Source organism: Rattus norvegicus, chromosome 18 (genome assembly GCF_021556685.1).
Source record: "Rattus norvegicus strain SHRSP/BbbUtx chromosome 18, alternate assembly SHRSP_T2T, whole genome shotgun sequence".
Classification (NCBI taxonomy): domain Eukaryota; kingdom Metazoa; phylum Chordata; class Mammalia; order Rodentia; family Muridae; genus Rattus; species Rattus norvegicus.
Genome location: NC_141551.1, coordinates 7,103,080 through 7,121,949, shown reverse-complemented (window position 1 = coordinate 7,121,949; position 18,870 = coordinate 7,103,080). Strand labels below are relative to the sequence as shown.

At 38.9% G+C, this 18,870-nt stretch overlaps 1 non-coding gene across 1 annotated transcript; it reads left to right on the top strand.

The window, feature by feature from the left end:
• Positions 1-373: 373 nt before the first annotated feature.
• Positions 374-565, top strand: LOC147999672 (U2 spliceosomal RNA). The gene has a single exon (XR_015643233.1). It is a non-coding gene; the product is annotated as a U2 spliceosomal RNA (small nuclear RNA).
• Positions 566-18,870: the final 18,305 nt, after the last annotated feature.

Below are 18,870 nucleotides of genomic sequence, written 5' to 3'. Positions count from 1 at the left end.
AATCTCTCATTGAGACCTGCAGTTTGCTAATTCAGCCAGGCTGGCTCTCTAAGGAGGCCCCTGGGGACAGAAGTTGAGCACTACACTTGGGTTTTCAAACTGGGGTCCTACACTTCACAGCAGGCACTTTTCAATTGAGCTATTTCCTTACCATGTTGTCCTCCCCTCTTTACATACATATGGAAACAGGAAAGATACATTATTCGCTATCATGTTTCTTCAACTCTATATTTTGATCCCCATTCTATACTAGAATATTAGTTTATCAGTCAACTAATAACCCAAAATATGTGGAAGTGATAACTTTAAGGAACTCATTAAGAATTGTCATTTTAATCACTCACCGCCATTTATTATTATGAAGATTTTGGGAATGGCTTCTCGGCCTTTTGGCTAAGATCAAGTATAGTATGAAGATTTTGGGATATGGGTCACTTAGAGTCCTGATGTCTAAGTATATCTATAAAATAAATTACAAAAAGTTGAATTTTTGTACCAAATGCTGTATGCATTTTTAATTTTGGTAGACATGGACATGTGCTATAACGTGTCTTCATGAATTAAAACTACTTAAATATTTAAATAAAAATTCCATTATTCTTCACTTTAAAGTAAATCTGAACTTATTTAAGTTGGTAGAACTGGAGAGTTCACACTCTGGAAAATGCCATTAATATGTAAAATACTCAATGGCACTATGCAATTGTCACTGGTGCTTCTTTGTGATACAGAACTAACCAAAGCAACAATTAAAGCAGTTTAATTGCTACTGCACATAAATATTTGATTAGGTTGCTGGGTGAGCATGAATATATTTTAAGTGGGTTAATATGGGAAATTTCAGCAGTGGTTCCTTAAAAACAATGGTAGTCCATGAGGAAATCCAGCAATAGCTTTATGAGATAAAATTATTTCTGTGAAACTTCACATTTGAAAGAATACCAAAAAATGAATACTGAAACACTAAAGGAGCATGCCTTCTTGTGTGTTTGAATACTTGTTAATATGCATGGAGGTACTGATCCATGTGCAGGTGGCCATATATCTGTGTGCTTGTGGAGCTGGAGGTCAGAGGTCAGCTCCCATGCCTGCTTCAATCACTATCTACCTTACTCTTTAGAAACAGAACCCTCCTATTGAACCTGGAGCCTATGGATTTAGCCAGACTGGCTTTCCTATCACCCCACAGATTCTACTGTCTGTGTTCGCTAGCACAGGAGTTACAAACCTGAGCATCCATGCCAAGCTGATTTTCTGTTTGTTTGATTTGTGGATTCTGGGTTTGAACTGAGTCCTCGTGCATGCACAGCAAGTCTTATGCTGATTGAACCATCTCTCTGGGTGCTTTCTTATTAATCGGCACATTGAGCTCAAATTTAAAAACAGCAACAAAAACATCACCAGTTATTTGGCATATGTCAAAGAATTCTCTTCTATGCATTCAGAGATTTTTCTTTATGACACTATTGACCTCATTGTTGGAATCTATCAAAAAGCATGGGACACAGAAGAAACTTTAATGGCATCTTCTTTGATTTAGGCAAGTTGTCCTCACTATCACTTTCTTCTGGAAAGGGGAAATTAATTTCTTACACTTTCCTCAGGCTGAAAAGATAGTCTATAACACATGCACCAAAATTTCTCTTTCTACCTGAGAGATTGATTAATCTATAGCATAAAAATGTAAATCTTCAGGAATCTTGTCACTTTTATAGTCTGAAGAAGATGAATTCAAGCAGGATTTCAATATTGCTTGGGCCTCTGGCCTCAAAATAATATAGCCATGTCACTGGAGGAAAGTCTGTGGGAACATGCTGTGCTGTAATAGTTTACAGATTCATAAAAACTATTGATCAAGCTTCGTCTCCTGTAGTTCTAAATAGAGTATTAAAGGATTTTATCTTCTTGGCTACAGCAGCCTGATAGTGCTAAGCACAGCAATGAACAAAGCTTGAAAATCAAATACAACTAACAAACACCAGGCATCTGGCCTTGTGTTTAACTCAATAATCGTCAAGGTAACAGCACAGTTACAGAAAGCAGCCCCCTTTCATGCAATAATTAACTATTTTCTGGTGGACAGATTTATGCTTGGCCACATTGGCATTTTTAGAAACCACGATGTCAGGTCTAGCACAGCAAAATAGTTTATGTAACTTCAATATGAATCCAAAAACAACCACCCACTTCCTTTCTATTTTTATATCTTTAGTCATATATTGGGTTATGAAAATATTAATATCTTGACAATTGTCCTGAAAATTCAACCTGTGTATGGTGCCCATGATCAAAGTTTATTTTCAGAAGAAGAACTTTAAAAATGATATTGATTTTTTCTGGTATTCTGAATATTATTTCCCCCTACAAGTAATTTAATACAATTTTACCATTGACTCAAAGTTCATGTGTGAAGTAAGATCCTTTTTCTTTTTTGTCAGTTTGTCTTTTGGGTTTGATGTTCACATAGTTTTGTTCTTCCAGTAAGGAAAGAATCAGAGTAGAATGCTAAAACTCTTAATCACACTGGGATAATAAAGGTTGTTATGTTGGGTTCCTTCCAATCAGCTAAGGTTTATACGGCTGTCAACAGAGCCAAATTCTGCAAATAAATTTTATAATGTTTGATACTGTAAAAGTCTCTAAGCCTCTAGTTCTTTCGGTGAAGAAGAAAATTAGGAGATGTGTCTATGCACAAACAGTCTCTTGTAGTTTGGGTCTAAGATAGCCTGTGTTAGTACAATTAGGAGGTAAGAGAATTGTCAGGAGTATATCTATAGATTACTGGAGGTGTACTGGAAGGAAATGGTGGGACCACCAACTCTTCTTTTTTTCCTCTCTTTTATCTCCCTGCTATTGACTGAGCAGTTTTTATCTGGTCCTCACTCCCACCTGGTACATATTACCAACCCAAGGCACTAAGGAACTACGGACTAGAGCCTGCATGTCTACAGCCCTAGACAACCCTTTCACTTTCTAAGCTCCTTCAATCATATATTGTGATAACAGAAAACTACAAGTACACTGAATTCCCATCTACGAAAACATGTTTGCTAACATGAGAAGTATCTCAAGAAAAGAAACACATATACTTTAAAACCAAAATAAATAAATGACTGATTAGAGAAGATCTGACATTCTGGGAATTCTCTGTAAAAGACATGCCTTCTTCACTGGTTTGTGAAAAATGTAAAACCTAATTACTGAAAAAAAAATGCCATTTGCCATTTTGCAGTCCTAAATGTTCAGTAGTGGTTAGTGGATATTTAAATGTTTCTGTACTTAACTTGGGAAAACGACTAATCTTCATTGTTGGAGAATTACTTAAAGAGGTTGTCTGCAGACCATTGGAGCCCCCAGTGTCAGTGTGCTCATGTCCACAGGTAAGAAGTGGGTATTTCACAATAACTACATTATAGGCAACTCAGCCTACAATGCTCATTCTAGTGTTGATTAAACTAGACTTCTCCCTGAGTTTACAAGAGACACTTATTTCCAGCTATACTGCATATGGAGATTAGTTTTTATTTTGTAGAAATAAATTTTTCAGCTAATAATGCAGGTGTTTCAGTAGAAAATCAATATCATTTCAAGAATCCATTTTTCTGAGTCAACAACACACTGAATTTCACATGATCAATGAACTAAAACGTTCTATATGACTGATATAAGAAAAAGTCTCCTAAGTGGTGCTCAAATGGACCAGTGGTCTGCTCTACAACACCTCTTAATCTAATGGAAACGTACAGCTGTTTTCAAGAATGCTTCAAATAATTTCTGAGACACTTGTCACACAAATGAATATTCTTCATTAAGTGTTTTAAATTACATTTACATATTATGCATGTATGTAGTGAGGAAGGTACTTGTCCTACTCTACACATGTAGAGATCAAAGACTTTCATTAGTTGGGTCTCTCCTTCCCCAAAATAGATCCCAGGGCCACCCATCTTAACAGCAAGAGCCTTTATACCATCTAATCAGCCCAATGAAAGAGTATTTATTTTTCTGTTGTTGGGTTTTACTGAAAGGCAGAAAGTATAAAAGCAGATTTCTTTAGTGTGGCTGGGAGGAAGGACCAACAAGGGATCTATTGACTCAAGTCTGTCTTCTTGGTTCCAAAGTAAGATTGAAGTTTAGAGAGTAAAGGCTATGCATGGGCAGGGTCCTGGCCACCCTTGATTGGGTTTCAATGTCTTCCGGTCAGGCAGTCAGGCAGTCTGACAAGTTGTTAAAAGAGCTGGAAAACTCTGTCTGGGAAACAAGCTCCCCTCTGGTGACTGTCCATTTTTTCCTTCTCCCAGGAGATTTCTGGGGAAATTCCCATTAATTTAGGGGCCATTGTTTTAATAGCCTGAGAGTTAGGTTAAGAAATACAAGTGTCTCTTTAGAATACTTTTATTTCTGTCAGGCTGGTCATGAATTCAAGGCAGGAATGTGCAGTAATCAAAGGCCTAATGATCCTTTGGAATACAGGCCTTAGCTTTTTCCCTGTGCACAGAGAAAGCATTGTACCTCAGAAAGCAATGAGCTAATGAGCTGTTCTGCCAGGATCCTGCAAACCAGACCTCAGTTACTTAGTGACCATAGGTCAGTGTTTAGCTTCTTTTAATATATAATCATTATGTTATAAATAAGTTAATAACAAATTCTAGAGACCATTAGAAACAAAGCAATTTTAATACATAATTTTGCAACCAGCATAGAAAAAAAAAAGGTACCACACCAATTTGACATAAAACAATGGGTTTTAAAGTCCTCTCTTTTGCTGTTTCTCAAAAACCCAGGGCTTGCCTCCTCTCCAAATTCTCTACCCTATTACCTTAAGATGAAAATCCATGTCTAGTGAATAATTGGTGCATAAAACTTTTCTCTTTTCTATTCTGGAGTCATTTAGTTAGCAAACTACCTGTATCTTTCGAACTCTTAAGAGTTCTGAGATAAGACAGCAAAAGCAATGGCAACAGCTAAGAGAAAGAGAGAGAGGGGCCTAGTTCCTCTGCTTGTCTGTAACTCTGGCAAAGTGAAAGCACACTTCATACTGAAAAGGCATCATAAGAAGTTACTTCTTACAAGTAAAAGTGCACAGAGAAAGCTGCTCATTTAGATAATTTCAGCGTTCATCAAATGGATCATATGCAAAACTAAAAGGCATGAGTTGACTGTCTTCAGGATTTAGAGTGAGAGGGTAGCAGAAACTATTACTGAAGCATCATAGAATCTATAAATTCTTTCAATCTGTCACTTATTTTAAATTTGAATATTTGCTACCTTCTTGAGTTAAATTCCTCTGGCTTGAGAATTAAGTAATTCCATGTCTAGTTACTGTGACAGTTTAGACTACTGTGTCCATGTCATGATTTGCATAGAACTTTGACCTTCTGTGGAACGGTGTTAAGATGCAAGGCTTTCGGAAGTGGTTCCATCATGAGCATTCTGCCTGGGTGTGAATAGGATTGCCTGCTTAGAAAAGGACTTGTGGTTAAAAGAAGAACACTTTGCCTAACTTGCTCCATGTGGACTCTCAGAAATAAGATACCATCTTGGATAAGGGGACGACCCTGTAAGACGCAGATACTGGTAACTGAATCTTGAATTTGCCAACAGTCAGGTGCATAAGAAATGAAACTATATTCTTAAGAAGTTGCACAGTCCAAGGGATTTTGTATAACAGTACAGACAAAGTAAGATGGTCACCACTGTGACTCAGGTTAGTGAACAGCAGAGACTTGGTGACCTGGGTCAGAAGCCATAACTTTTTAAGCATCTATATGTTCTCTGGAATTTACTCAAGGACAGATAGTTCTGTTTTATTCATCTCCTAAGCTCCTGACTATAGTGTACTGAGCCACTCCTGGAAAATATGTCTTTGTTATCATTCTCCATACAAAAATGAGGCAGAAGGGAGGTGTGTGGTAAGACACTCATCGCTCTTTGGGGTGATTACCATGATTTAGTAGCCATGAGATACAATGGATAAAGTACTCTTTCTAGTGCATCTTCTTTGCCTAGAAAGGCTCACTCTCCCACACAGATGGCTTCCCCCTGACCCATCTCCTGCTTGGCTCGTTCTTTTATTGCTTAGATTGAAAAATACAGACAGCAATTAGTTTTGTTCATTAAATTTTTTTGAATCATAAAACCAACATGTGGTATACCTAGAAAAAATAAAATAAATAGTTATAAGAAAAAAGCTTTATATTATTTTGAATTATTTTGAAGTAAATATAATAGCAAAAGTCAGAATATAAAGCACAAAGGCATGTTTTAGCAGAATTTTCTTACTATTCTATTTGACATTGCAAAACAGCAGTAAGAAGATAAGATAAATCATTTTCCTTAGAGTGGAGAATGGTATGGTGGGACTAGTGGGGAGTTAACTACATGTAAAACATCACTTCTAAAGGAGGGGGAAAATTCTAATTAAAAAACATTGACTTAAGTAGACAGGAAGATGCACGGTTAAAAATTATAATTCAGTTTGCTTATTCAAAGAAAAAAGCCCTGCAAAAGGCTGAAGGGTGATCAATACCATTCAATGGATTATCAAAACCCGGAGGCATTCATTCTGACAGTTTATATACATGCCAGGCTTTGTCTGTCACAGACTGAGGTCAATAAATTGACTACAATGACAAAGGCAACAGGAATAAAAGCCTGATTTACTTTGTTTCAGTTTCTTTCCCACATTGTGCTTTTATTAGTTCCTAAGTGAATACTCTTCTTTCTCGTTCCTGTCCCCAGCTGTATATACATAGGACACTCTAATGACCCATCTTCATATCCTGTGGCCCTGTCTTACAGTTGAATGTACACATGTACACACACACACACACACACACACACACACACACACACACACACACCAGTTAATTTTAAAAAGCCTTGGATACCTGAAAGGCTCGGCACTCCTAAACCTTCCCATGCTACCCTAGGCCCAATTGGGAAAGTGGCCAGTGGCCACTGGTCCGAATTTTCACATGGCTGGTTGGCTTTGTCTTGTGCAACTCCCATGTTCTATCCTTCTCTGAGTCATAGTAATTCTCCCCTTTCCCCCAGTTCCTACCCCATGCAAATCTAAAGGTCTCACCCCATCTCCCTTTGCCCAGTCACTGGCAATGGCATGTTTATTGATCAATCAGAAACCAATTGGGACAGGTATCTTTAGCATTTGGATATGCAGATTCCCGATTAAATCAAAGCATTAGAATCAATCCCCAACAGCAAGTTGTGGAGGAAAGAGTTTATTTGCCTTACTCTTTGATGTCACATTTTATCAGCAAAGGAAGTCATGACAGGAACTCAAGCAGAGCAGGACCCTGGAGGCAGGAGCTGACGTGGAGGCCATGGAAAGGCTCTTTCTGGCTTGCTCCTCATTACTTGTTCAATCTGCTTTCTCATAGAACCCAAGACCACAAGACTGGAAATGGCACCATGAAGAAAGAGCTGGGCCCTCTCCATCAATCATTAGTTAAAAAAAGTAATTAAGAAAGTCCCTTACAGTGAAGTATGTAAAAGCATTTTCTTAATTGCATTTCCCTCCTTTCAGATAACTCTATAGCTTATTTTAAATTGATGCAAGATTAGCAAACGCAACTGACCTCTTGTCAACTTGAAACTCAAACATCCTTATTAAGCCACAATACTTCCTTCCTTAACTGTCCCCAAGATCTCACATTAAAAACACAAGTAACTTAAAGTCCCATAGTCTGTACAAATTGAAACACGTTAAGATTTTAGTTTCTTTAAATTAGCTAATCTCCTATAAAATCCAAAGTCTTTAAAAATCCAAAGTCTCTTTACCTGTGGAATCCAGTAAAATCAAAAACAAAGTAAATACTTTCTTACTTCAAGGGAAAGAACCAGTGCACAGTCACAATCAAATCATAGCAAAACCTAACTCCAAAAATGTAAATATACGGATTTACTCATGATCTTCTGGGCTCCTCCAAGGAGCTTGGCTACCTTGTCAGGTTGTGTCATCTGCAGCAAACAGCTTGTCTTCTATGCTTGAGCAGGCTCTGTGTCACTGCTGCTGCAGCTTTGGTGGTCATCCAGTGCATGGTACTGATGTTCCCAAAACACAGGAGTCCCGGGTTGCAACTGGGCTGCACTTTCAACAATAGCCTGTCGTAGGCTCTTTTCATGGTGCCATACCTCGACTTTTTCTTATGACTCCATCAATCTTGAGTCATCAACTCCCACTGAGGCTTCACCTTCACCAATGGCCTTTATTGGCCCCCCACAGTGCCTAGGCTTGGCTGCTCTTCACAACTTCAAAACCAGCACCACCTGGGTAACTCTTACATATTATCAAGTTTGGCTGCCAGCCTAAGACAAAACCTCAGAGAGTTTTGGAACACAGCTTCTGTGTGCTGACCCTGAGGAAACACTTTCCAAAAGATTTCACATCGATGATACTGGTTTCTTCTTAATCGCTGCTAATTTCTTAGCTCCATCTAACCACCATCAGTTGTCCCAGTTACTCTAAAGTTTCACTTCAATGGTGCTGGTCTCTCGTTAATCGTGGCCAACTCTTCAGATCCAGCTGACCAGAATGACAGAATCTTAATTCAACATAGCAAAAACATAATCAGGTGTGTCACAGCAATACTGCACTCCTGATACCAACTTCTACCTTAGGTTTTATATTGCTGTGGAGAGACACTACGACCATAAGAACTCTTATAAAGGAAATCATTTAATAGAAACTTAATTTACAAGTTTAGACCATTATCGTCATGGCAGAAGCACGGCACTATGCTGGCAGACATTGTGCTGGAAAAGAAGCTGAGACCCTATATCTGAATCTCTGGATCAGCAGGCATCATGGAGAGAGAGTGAGTCACTGTACCTGGCTTGAGCTTCTGAAATCTCAAAGCCCTCCCCATTGTTATGTCCTCCAACAAGGACACCTCCATTCCACATGTCCTAATGTTTTCAAATAATGCCATCTCCTATTAATTAGCCTACAGGGCCATTTTCATTGAAACTACCACATTCCAGTCCCTAGTTCCCATAGGTTTGTAGCTCTATCACAATAGCCCAATAGCTATATCAAAATGCATTTAGTCCAACTCAAAATATTCATAGCCTATCACAGTCTCAAAACAAGTCCACAATTCAAAGTAGCAGAACTAGGCAGCTTCTGTCATGTCTTTCTGTCTTTAGAGTCAATGATACACTCTGATACTCATGATACTCTCTTAACTATAATTTAAAATCAAAATGAAGATTACATACTTTTAACATATAATGGCATAGTATTAAATTACCATTTCAAAGGAAAAGAACGGGAGCATAGTAAGGAAATACTGGACAGAAATGATACCAAAAACCAGCAGGGCAAACTCCAAACTCTTCATCTCCATTCCTGGTGTCAAAATGCTCTTCAGATCTCCAAATCCTTTCAACTTTGTTGACTGAAACACACTTTGCTCTCTTGGGCTCATTCTAGTCGTCCTAGCAACTTAGTAGGTATCCCATGACTCTGGCATCCCCAACATCTTGAGGTTTCCAAGACTTCACAGTGTGGCTTCTCTTGGCCTTCATGAAAGGATATCCCTGATACATTCCTGACCCATAAGCTTTCCTTGGTTTTGGACGGAGAGGCCATAACCAACTTCTTGTATCCTTCAATTCCAAAGCCAGAATCATGTGACTGAAGCTGTCGATTTCTGTTGCATGTTAGGTCTAGAACATGGCCCCCTCATTCAATTACATCTCTATCAGCTTTTTGTTTTTGATGTTTCTTTCCTTCTTAAGTTTAGCTATCCTGGAACTTACTCTGTAGAATGGGCTGAATGCAGAAATCTTAATGTCTCTCCTTCCCTAGAGCTAGGAATAAAGGTGTGGATTGACATGCCTGGCCATTAGCTTTTCTTTAATTCCTTTTTACACACTAAAAGCTTTACATAATGATGTCTTACCTTGAGATCACCACTAACTGTTCTCACTGCTCTTTTCTCCTCAAACTGAACATTTTTATATTTTTTCTTTGCTCAGCTTGCTCTTTTTCATTGTAGATATGCCTAAGTGTAGCAACTAACAACCAAGAACCAGAGTTAATACTAGGCTGTCTAGAAATCTCCTCTGCCAAAACTGTTAATCCAAAACTTCAATTTAGCCTCAGGCAGATTTTTTTTGAACAATGACAGAAAGCAGTCACATTTTTTGCCAAAATACCACAAGGACTTTCTCTAGGCTACATTCAAATACCCTTCTCCTCTGAAACCTCTTGAGACAGGGTCCCACAATTCAAATGACCCTCACCATCACTGTCCATGTTTCTATTATTATTGCCCATTAAGCATCACTTAAAAAGTCCAACTGCTTTTCTGGTCTAAAGTCCCAAAATGATCCACATTCCTCTAAACAAAAACATGGTCATGAACACCCCAGTTCCTGCTGCCAACTTCTCTTAGGGTTTCTATTGTTGCAATGAAACTCCATGACCAAAAAGCAAGCTGTAGAGGAAAGGGTTTATTTGCTTTATTCTTCCATAGCACTATTTATCACCAAAGGAAGTTGCCCACTCAAACTGGGCAGGATCCTGGAGACAGGATCTGATGCTGAGGGTATGGAGGGATGCTGCTTGCTGTCTTGCTTCCCATGGTTTGCTCACCTTGCTTTATTTTAGAACCCAGGACCACCAAGCTAGTGATGGCACCACCCACAATGGGCTGAGCTCTGCCCTATCAATCACTTCTTAAGAAAATGCCTTACACCTAGGTCTTATGAAGAAGTTTTCTAAGTTGAGTTTCCCATTTTTCAAGTAACCCTAGCTTGTGTCAAGTTGATAGAAGAGTAGCAGGCACAACTGCACTGAAGAATAACAAGAGAACTGGGATTTTCCTCGGATGTGACCCACTGACTCCCATTCAACATTTGTAGCGTGAGAAAACTTAACTTCCCCAAAGGACAAACAAAAGGCTGATTGGGACAAGTGCATGGTTTCCTGCTCACCCCTTAAAGAGACATACCTCACTTACGAGCTATGAAAGTGTTTTGATAAGTATGCCTGGGATCTAGCAATATCTAAAAACTTAAACAAAAGGTCAAGTTGGAAACTAGCAGAGGCACTCCCTAAGACAGTTCTTGAAAACCTAACTCACTAAACATTAATTTCTGTAACAAATCTTTCAACACAATCAGTGAGGTTACAATTTTTAGAGCTCAGAGATGAAGGTGATCCTGATTTTATCCTTTCTACCAATCTATTTTGCTTTTCCTAAATGAAAAAAAAAATTCAGCATAGATAGAAGGGTGCTCTAAAATCCAGCTTGAGGTGAATCAAAGCAGTAAAGTCTAGCTTACTTGATGTCATTAGAACATCTTACCTTGTCTCTGACATAAGTAAGGTCATGGCTTTCTGAAGACATAGAACATTTACCTTGCAAGCAATTCTTGTTCTGTATGTTATGAATATATTAATAGAAAAATTATTAGAAATTCATTCTGACTCTTGCTCTTGCTCTCTCTTGCTCTTTCCCTTTTCCTCCTCTGTCCATTCTCTCCCCTCTTCTTTCCATGTGCTCATTGCTGGCCTCTCCTCTTCTCCTCTTCTACTCTTCTTCTCTCTCTCGTCCCTCTCCCTTGTATCATTCTTACATTAAACCTCTCCACATGGAAAAAAGAGAAATTCATTCTGGACCATTGATTATGCCATTTTTCCCCTAGCTAATCTGAACATAGTACCAGAATTAGAACATGAGTGGCAATAGGGAGTGAGACGTAGTATATGCTGTAATATTCAGTGAGTAAATGCAATGAGTAACTTAGCTAGTTTCTAAGAGCATGTCTGTCAGTCATGGTCAGAATCAATGTGTAAAAGAAGTTGTCAGAGTTTAATCAATGATATTGATCTATGAAGAAGAAGGGGTGAGTCGGTAAACAATAGCAGTATACCTATAATGCATGAGTAAAACTGAGTAGTGATAGATGAGGAGAAAGGAAGAGAAGGTAAACATTCAGGCTTACAATAATGGCCTAGCAAGGACAGCATCATGATAAACCCAAGCTGAAGGTTCAGTTACTTATGAGAATGATACCTGTGTGTTATAGATGAATGCATTGACCATCCAAGCAAGAATCTCCCTGGCTATGGAATGAATTGGTGTGGAAATCTGTTTCTCCTATTCCTTCCATTGTTACTGATCAATTCTCTGGAAGTAATACAGAGCTCCTTATTGCTTTCTGCACTTCCTCCCTGAATGTGTTGGAGTAGCTATATTTCTTCTTGCAATAACTTCAGGCACATTCTGGTTTTTACAAGTGTACTCTCTTACCAACTCTAGATGCTATGAAGTAAATATAATTCCTGTGAAAACCCAGGAAGAGACCAACTACTGCAATGGCCTTTTCAAGTATGCCATGATAAGAGGTACTGTCTGATTTTACGTTTGGTCTATAAAATATGTATGCATCATTTTCAGAACACATTTGTTCTTTCCCACAATTGTCTTTTTGGAGCTCAAGCCTGAGCCTGTATCTTTGACCTCCATTTCTTCAGCCATGCCTCCTACTGGTCATTTAGACATTGTGTTTGACTCAGTGTTTTTCCTCGAACCTATGTTCTGACACAGTTATTTCAGAGTGCCTGTTGGATAAAGGAAAGTGAAAGCTGATGAGTCAGGTTCAAATATCCAAATGAAGATGGATAAAAAAGCAGAGCCAAAGCCAGGTGTGCCTTTAAACCTCACACTTGGAAGGCAGCAGCAAGAGATGTGTCATGAGTTTGAGCCTATCTATTCTGGTTTGAGGCCACCTTGGGTTACAGAGTGAAACTTTATCGAAGAGAGCAAAACAGTAAGAGGGGGAGAGATGAATCAAGTAATATAAAAATTAGAACTCAAAGACAGCTAAAATCACCAGGATACCTGTGTGTTCATCTTCTTAGGGATGTGACAACCTTGACATTGCTGGATTTTAGGCTGCTTGGCTAAAGAAAGAGTAGGTCAACCCCTCTGTTCCAAGGAAAGATGCATGTGTACTGAGGTGTCATGGTGAGGAGGCAATTGGCCCACAGCATCTTCAGCCTGCCATCTTGTCTCATCCATGAAAATATCCAGAATGAACTAAGAGGCATCCGTCTGGGCAGATTTTCTGAGTATGTGTCCAGCAAGAATTGCCTGGAGAATGACCTTCTGGTGAAACAGGTAAATGCCAGTTAATAGTAAGTACATTTATGTATACATATGTATATACTTACATTTATACAGAACCTTGCCTAAAGCATGACATGATGGCTGCTTACTTTTAAATTGAACAAAAACCAAAAGTAGGCACTCAAACATATCCCCTTGCTATGTTTCATACACCCCGGTTTTTGTCACAGTTCTTGCTGGCAGATCAGAATGAAGGCTGGAGTGTATCATGGCTCCAGCAGCAGCTCCAGTGGTTATGCTCACATGACAGTAGGATTTGTTGAGCCAAAGTTCATATTTTATCAAAAGTAATAAACTCCACATCCCTTACATATCAACAAAAGCCACTAAATAAAACAAACTAAATACACTGTTACTTACTCAAATCTGGTATACCTTATATTATCAGTTCAGATCCACATGACAAATGTCATTTATGCATAACAATAATGAAGATACATAACTAGGTTTTAATTTTTTGTGTTTAATATAATTCGTCAAAATCTCACTCAGGCTATGCCATGTATCCAAAAATCTTAATTTTGGGATTCTAACAATTTGAAATTCCACTCACTATAAGATGATGATGGCCTTTCTGTTGACGCTATCTTCATCTAGTTAAGAGGAACCTGTTTAAGGAAGTTATTTCTGTCCTTCTTAAAGTCCTCTATCATCATCATGAGATGTGATTTTAAATCTAAATCTTGCTTTTCTGGTGTGTTTAGCTATCCAGTATTTATTTGCTTTGGTGGGAGAACTGGGCTCTGATAATGCCAAATAGTCTTGGTTTCAGTTGCTTAGGTTCCTGAGCTTGTCTTGCCATCAGGTTGTCTCTGGTGTTAGCTTGTCTCCCTGTTTCTGACAGTGGCTTGACCTTCCTGTAAGCCTGTGTGTCAGCACTCCTGTAAACCTCTTTCTTTACAGTTAGATCTGGGTACAGAGAGCTGTGGGGCCAGTTCAGCAATGGGTGCAGACAGAAACCAGAAGGGTACGGTCCCAGACTGCCCCTGGGTTTGTGTGTCCTAAGGCCTGCAGGCAGGTGGCTCAGAGCAGAAGAGTTGGTCTTACATCTGCTCTCAGGTGTGTCGATGCTCCTGGCCACTGGCTTTCAGCTCTGGGCACAGGCAAAAACCAGAAGGGACCTGCGACTGACTGCTGAAGGACATAAATAACTCCCTTAAAAAAATACAGAGCACAGGTAAATAAGTAGAAGTCCTTAAAGAGAAAACACAAAAATCCCTTAAAGAATTACAGGACAACACAACCAAACAGATGAAGGAATTGGACAAAACCACTCAGGATTTAAAAATGGAAGTAGAAACAATAAAGAAATCACACAGAGAGACAATTCTGGAGATAAAAGATCTAGAAAAGAGATCAGGAGTCATAGATGCAAGGGTCACCAACAGAATACAAGATATAGAAGAGAGAATCTCAGGGGCAGAAGATACCATAGAAAACACTGACAAAACCATCAAAGAAACTGTAAAACACAAAAAGTTCCTAACACAAAACATCCAGGAAATCCAGGACACAATGAGAAGGTCAAACCTAAAAAGACTATGTATAGAAGAAAGCAAAGACCCCTAACTTAAAGGGCCAGGAATATCTTCAACAAAATTATAGAAGAAAATTTCCCTAACCTAAAGAAAGAGATGTCCATAATCATACAAGAAGCCTACAGAACTCCAAATAGATTGGACCAGAAATGAAATTCCTCCAGTTACAAAATAGTTAAAACACCAAATACACAAAACAAAGAAAGAATATTAAAAGCAGTAAGGGAAAAAGGTCAAGTAATATACAGGAAGACCTATCAGAATTACACCCAGTCTTCTTACCAGAGACTATGAAAACCAGAAAATCCTGGGCAGATGTCATACAGAACCTAAGAGAAAGCAAATGCCAGCCCAAGCTACTATATCGAGCAAAACTCTCAATTAACATAGATGGAGAAACCAAGATATTCCGTGACAAAACCAAATTTACAAAATATCTTTCCACAAATTCAGCCCTACAAAGGATAGTAGATGGAAAACTCCAACACAAGGAGAGAAACTACACCCTAGAAAAAGCAAAAAAGTAATCTTCTTGCAACCCAAAACAAGAGAGCCACACAAACGTAATTCCACATCTAACAACAAAAATAACAGGAAACAACAATCACTGTTCCTTAACATCTCTTAACATCAATGGACTCAATTCCTAAAAAAAAAAAGACATAGACTAACAGACTGGATACATAAAGAAGACCCAGCATTTTGCTGCATACTCAATAAAATTCTTGCAAATCTAATCCAAAAGCACATCAAAATGATCATCCATTATGATCAAATAAGCTTCATCCCAGGAATGCAGGGATGATTCAATATACAGAAATACATCAATGTAATACGCTATATAAACAAACTCAAAGAAAAAAAAACCACATGATCATCTCATTAGATGCTGAGATCTGGAATTTAAGACCCATACCTAAACATTTTAAAAGCAATATACAGCAAAACAGTAGCCAACATCCAGCTAAATGAAGAGAAACTTGAAGCAATCCCACTAAAATCAGGGACTAGAAAAGATTTCCCACCCTTTCCCTACCTATTCAATATAGTACTTGAAGTCCTTGACAGACCAATTAGACAACAAAAAAGAGGTCAAAGGAATACAAATTTGGAAAGGAAGAACGCAAAATATCACTATTTGCAGATGATATGGTAGTATATATAAGTGACCCCAAAAGTTCCACCAGAAAACTATTAAGCCTGATAAACAACTTCAGCAAAGTGGCTGGATATAAAATCAACTCAAACAAATGACTAGCCTTCCTCTACTCAAAGGATAAACAGGCTGAAAAGGAAATTACGGAAATGACACCTTTCACAATAGTCACAAATAACATAAAACACCTCAGTGTGCCTCTAACCAAGCAAGTGAAAGATCTGTATGACAAGAACTTCAAGTCTCTGAAGAAAGAAATTGAAGAAGATCTCAGAAGATGGAAAGATCTCGCATGCTCATGGATTGGCAGGATTAATATAGTAAAAATGGCCATTTTACCAAAAGCGATCTACAGATTCAATGCAATCCCCATCAAAATACCAATCCAATTCTTCAAAGAGTTAGACAGAACAATTTGTAAATTCATCTGGAATAACAAAAAACCCAGGATAGCTAAAACTATCCTCAACAATAAAAGGACTTCTGGGGGGATCACTATCCCTGAACTCAAGCAGTATTACAGAGCAATAGTGATAAAAACTGCATGGTATTGGTACAGAGACAGACAGATAGACCAGTGGAATAGAATTGAAGACCCAGAAATGAACCCACACACCTATGATCACTTGATTTTTGACAAAGGAGCCAAAACCATTCAATGGAAAAAGGATAGCATTTTCAGCAAATGATGCTGGCTCAACTGGAGGTCAACATGTAGAAGAATGCAGGTCAATCTATGCTTATCACCCTGTACAAAGCTTATGTCCAAGTGGATCAAGGATCTCCACATAAAACCAAATACACTCAAACTAATAGAAGAAAAAAATGGGGAAGAGTCTGGAACACATGGGTACTGGGGAAAAATTCCTGAACTTTAAGATCAAGAATCAACAAATGGGACCTCATAAAATTGCAACGCATCTGTAAGGCAAAGAACACTGTCTTTAGGACAAAAATGGCAACCAACAGATTTGTTAAAAATCTTTACCAATCTGATACAGGGCTACTATCCAATATATACAAGAACTCAAGAATTTAGACTCCAGAGAGTCAAATAACCTTATTAAAAATTGAGCACAGAGCTAAACAAAGAATCCTCAGCTGAGGAATATCTAATGGCTGAGAAGCACCTAAAGAAATGTTCAGCATCCTTAGTCATCAGGGAAATGCAAATCAAAACAACCCTGAGATTCCACCTCACACCAGTCAGAATGGCTAATATCAAAAACTCAGGTGACAACAGATGCTGGTGAGGAGGTAGAGAAAGAGGAACACTCCTCCATTATTGGTGGGATTGCAAACTAGTACAACCACTCTGGAAATCAGTCTGGATTGGATATAGGACTACCTGAGGACCCAGCTATACCACTCCTGAGCATATACCCAAGAGAAGCTCCAACATACAACAAGGACACATGCCCCACTATGTTCATAGCAGGCTTATTTATAATAGCCACCAGCTGCAAAGAACCCAGATCTCCTTCAACAGAGGACTGGATACAGAAAATGTGGTACATTTACACAATGGAGTACTACTGAACAATAAAAAATAATGACTTCGTGAAACTCATAGGCCAACTGGAAAATATCACCCTGAGTGAGGAAATCCAATCACAAAAAAACACAAATGGAATGCACTCATTGATAAGTGGATATTAGCCCAAAAGCTCAAGTTACCCAAGATACAATCCACTGACCACCGGAAGCTCAAAAATGATGACCAAAGTGTGCATGCTTCAGTCCTTTTTAAAAGTGGGAAGAAAAATATTCATAGGAGAAGAAATGGAGACAATGTTTGGAGCTGAGACTGAAGGAATGGCCATTCAGAGCCTGTCCCATCGGGGAATCCAGCCCATGTATAGCCACCAAACCTAGACAATATTGATGAAGCTAAGAAGTGCATGCTGACAGGATCCTGATATAGCTGTCTCCTGAGAGGCTCAGACAGAGCATGACAAATAAAGAAGTGAATGCTTGCAGCAAACCTTTGAATTGAGAACAGGCTCCCAGGGGGGAGGGGTAGAGAAAGTTTTGAAGGAGCCTAAGGACTTGCAACCCCATAAGAACAACAATACCAACCAACCAGAGCTCCCAGGGACTAAACCACTACCCAAAGAGTAAACATGGGCAGACCCAGGGCTCCAGCTGTTTATATAGCAGAGGATGGCCTTGTTGGACACCAACAGGAGGAGAAGCCCTTGGTCCTGCCAAGGCTGGCCCAACACCAACCCCAGGGTTGGGGAATGTCAGAGCAGGAAGGGAGGGTGCTTGGGGAGGAGGAACACTCTCACAGAAGAATGCGGAGGGGGGATGGGATAGGGGACTCATGGACTCGAAACAGGGAAAGGGAATAACATTTGAAATGTAAATAAAAAACATCCAAAGTAATGGAAACACAAAAGAGGAATTTGTTTCAATAGGTCATTGATACACCTCCCTGATGATCTATATCTGGTAAAATTGAGTTTGATTAAGACTTATCATCTAAGGAACTTATAATCATTCACATTCTAAACTTCTGAAGTGCCCGCAGGCCAGACCATTAGGTTCTGTGTCTTAGTCATTCACATGCCACCAAGCTTCTACTATACATATACGTATGTATGTATGTATGTATGTATGTATGTATGTATGTATGTATGTACATATGTATTTCAGAGTCTAGAACTTCGGGTAAGAACCTTTTTTTTTCCAAAGCCAGGTCCAAAACCTTCCTTAGCATTTACCCAGCCTGCCTGCGCCACTGCAGGATTTTACAGAGCACCCTGTGCTCCCTGAGCTGGGCAGAGACAAATGAATTCAGACTTTGTGTTCTCATCCCTGCTTCATGCTGCTGCCTTAATGATCTGTGTTCACAGCTGCTATTTTGATCATGTAACCCTTCTCAAAACTGTGAATAGTTTTGTGGAATAAATAATCAATAGATAGTAAATAATCAATTATCTTTGTCACTGAAGTACTCATCTGAACTCATTTTCAATGCGGTTTTCCCAGACACTTATGTTTGTTTCTA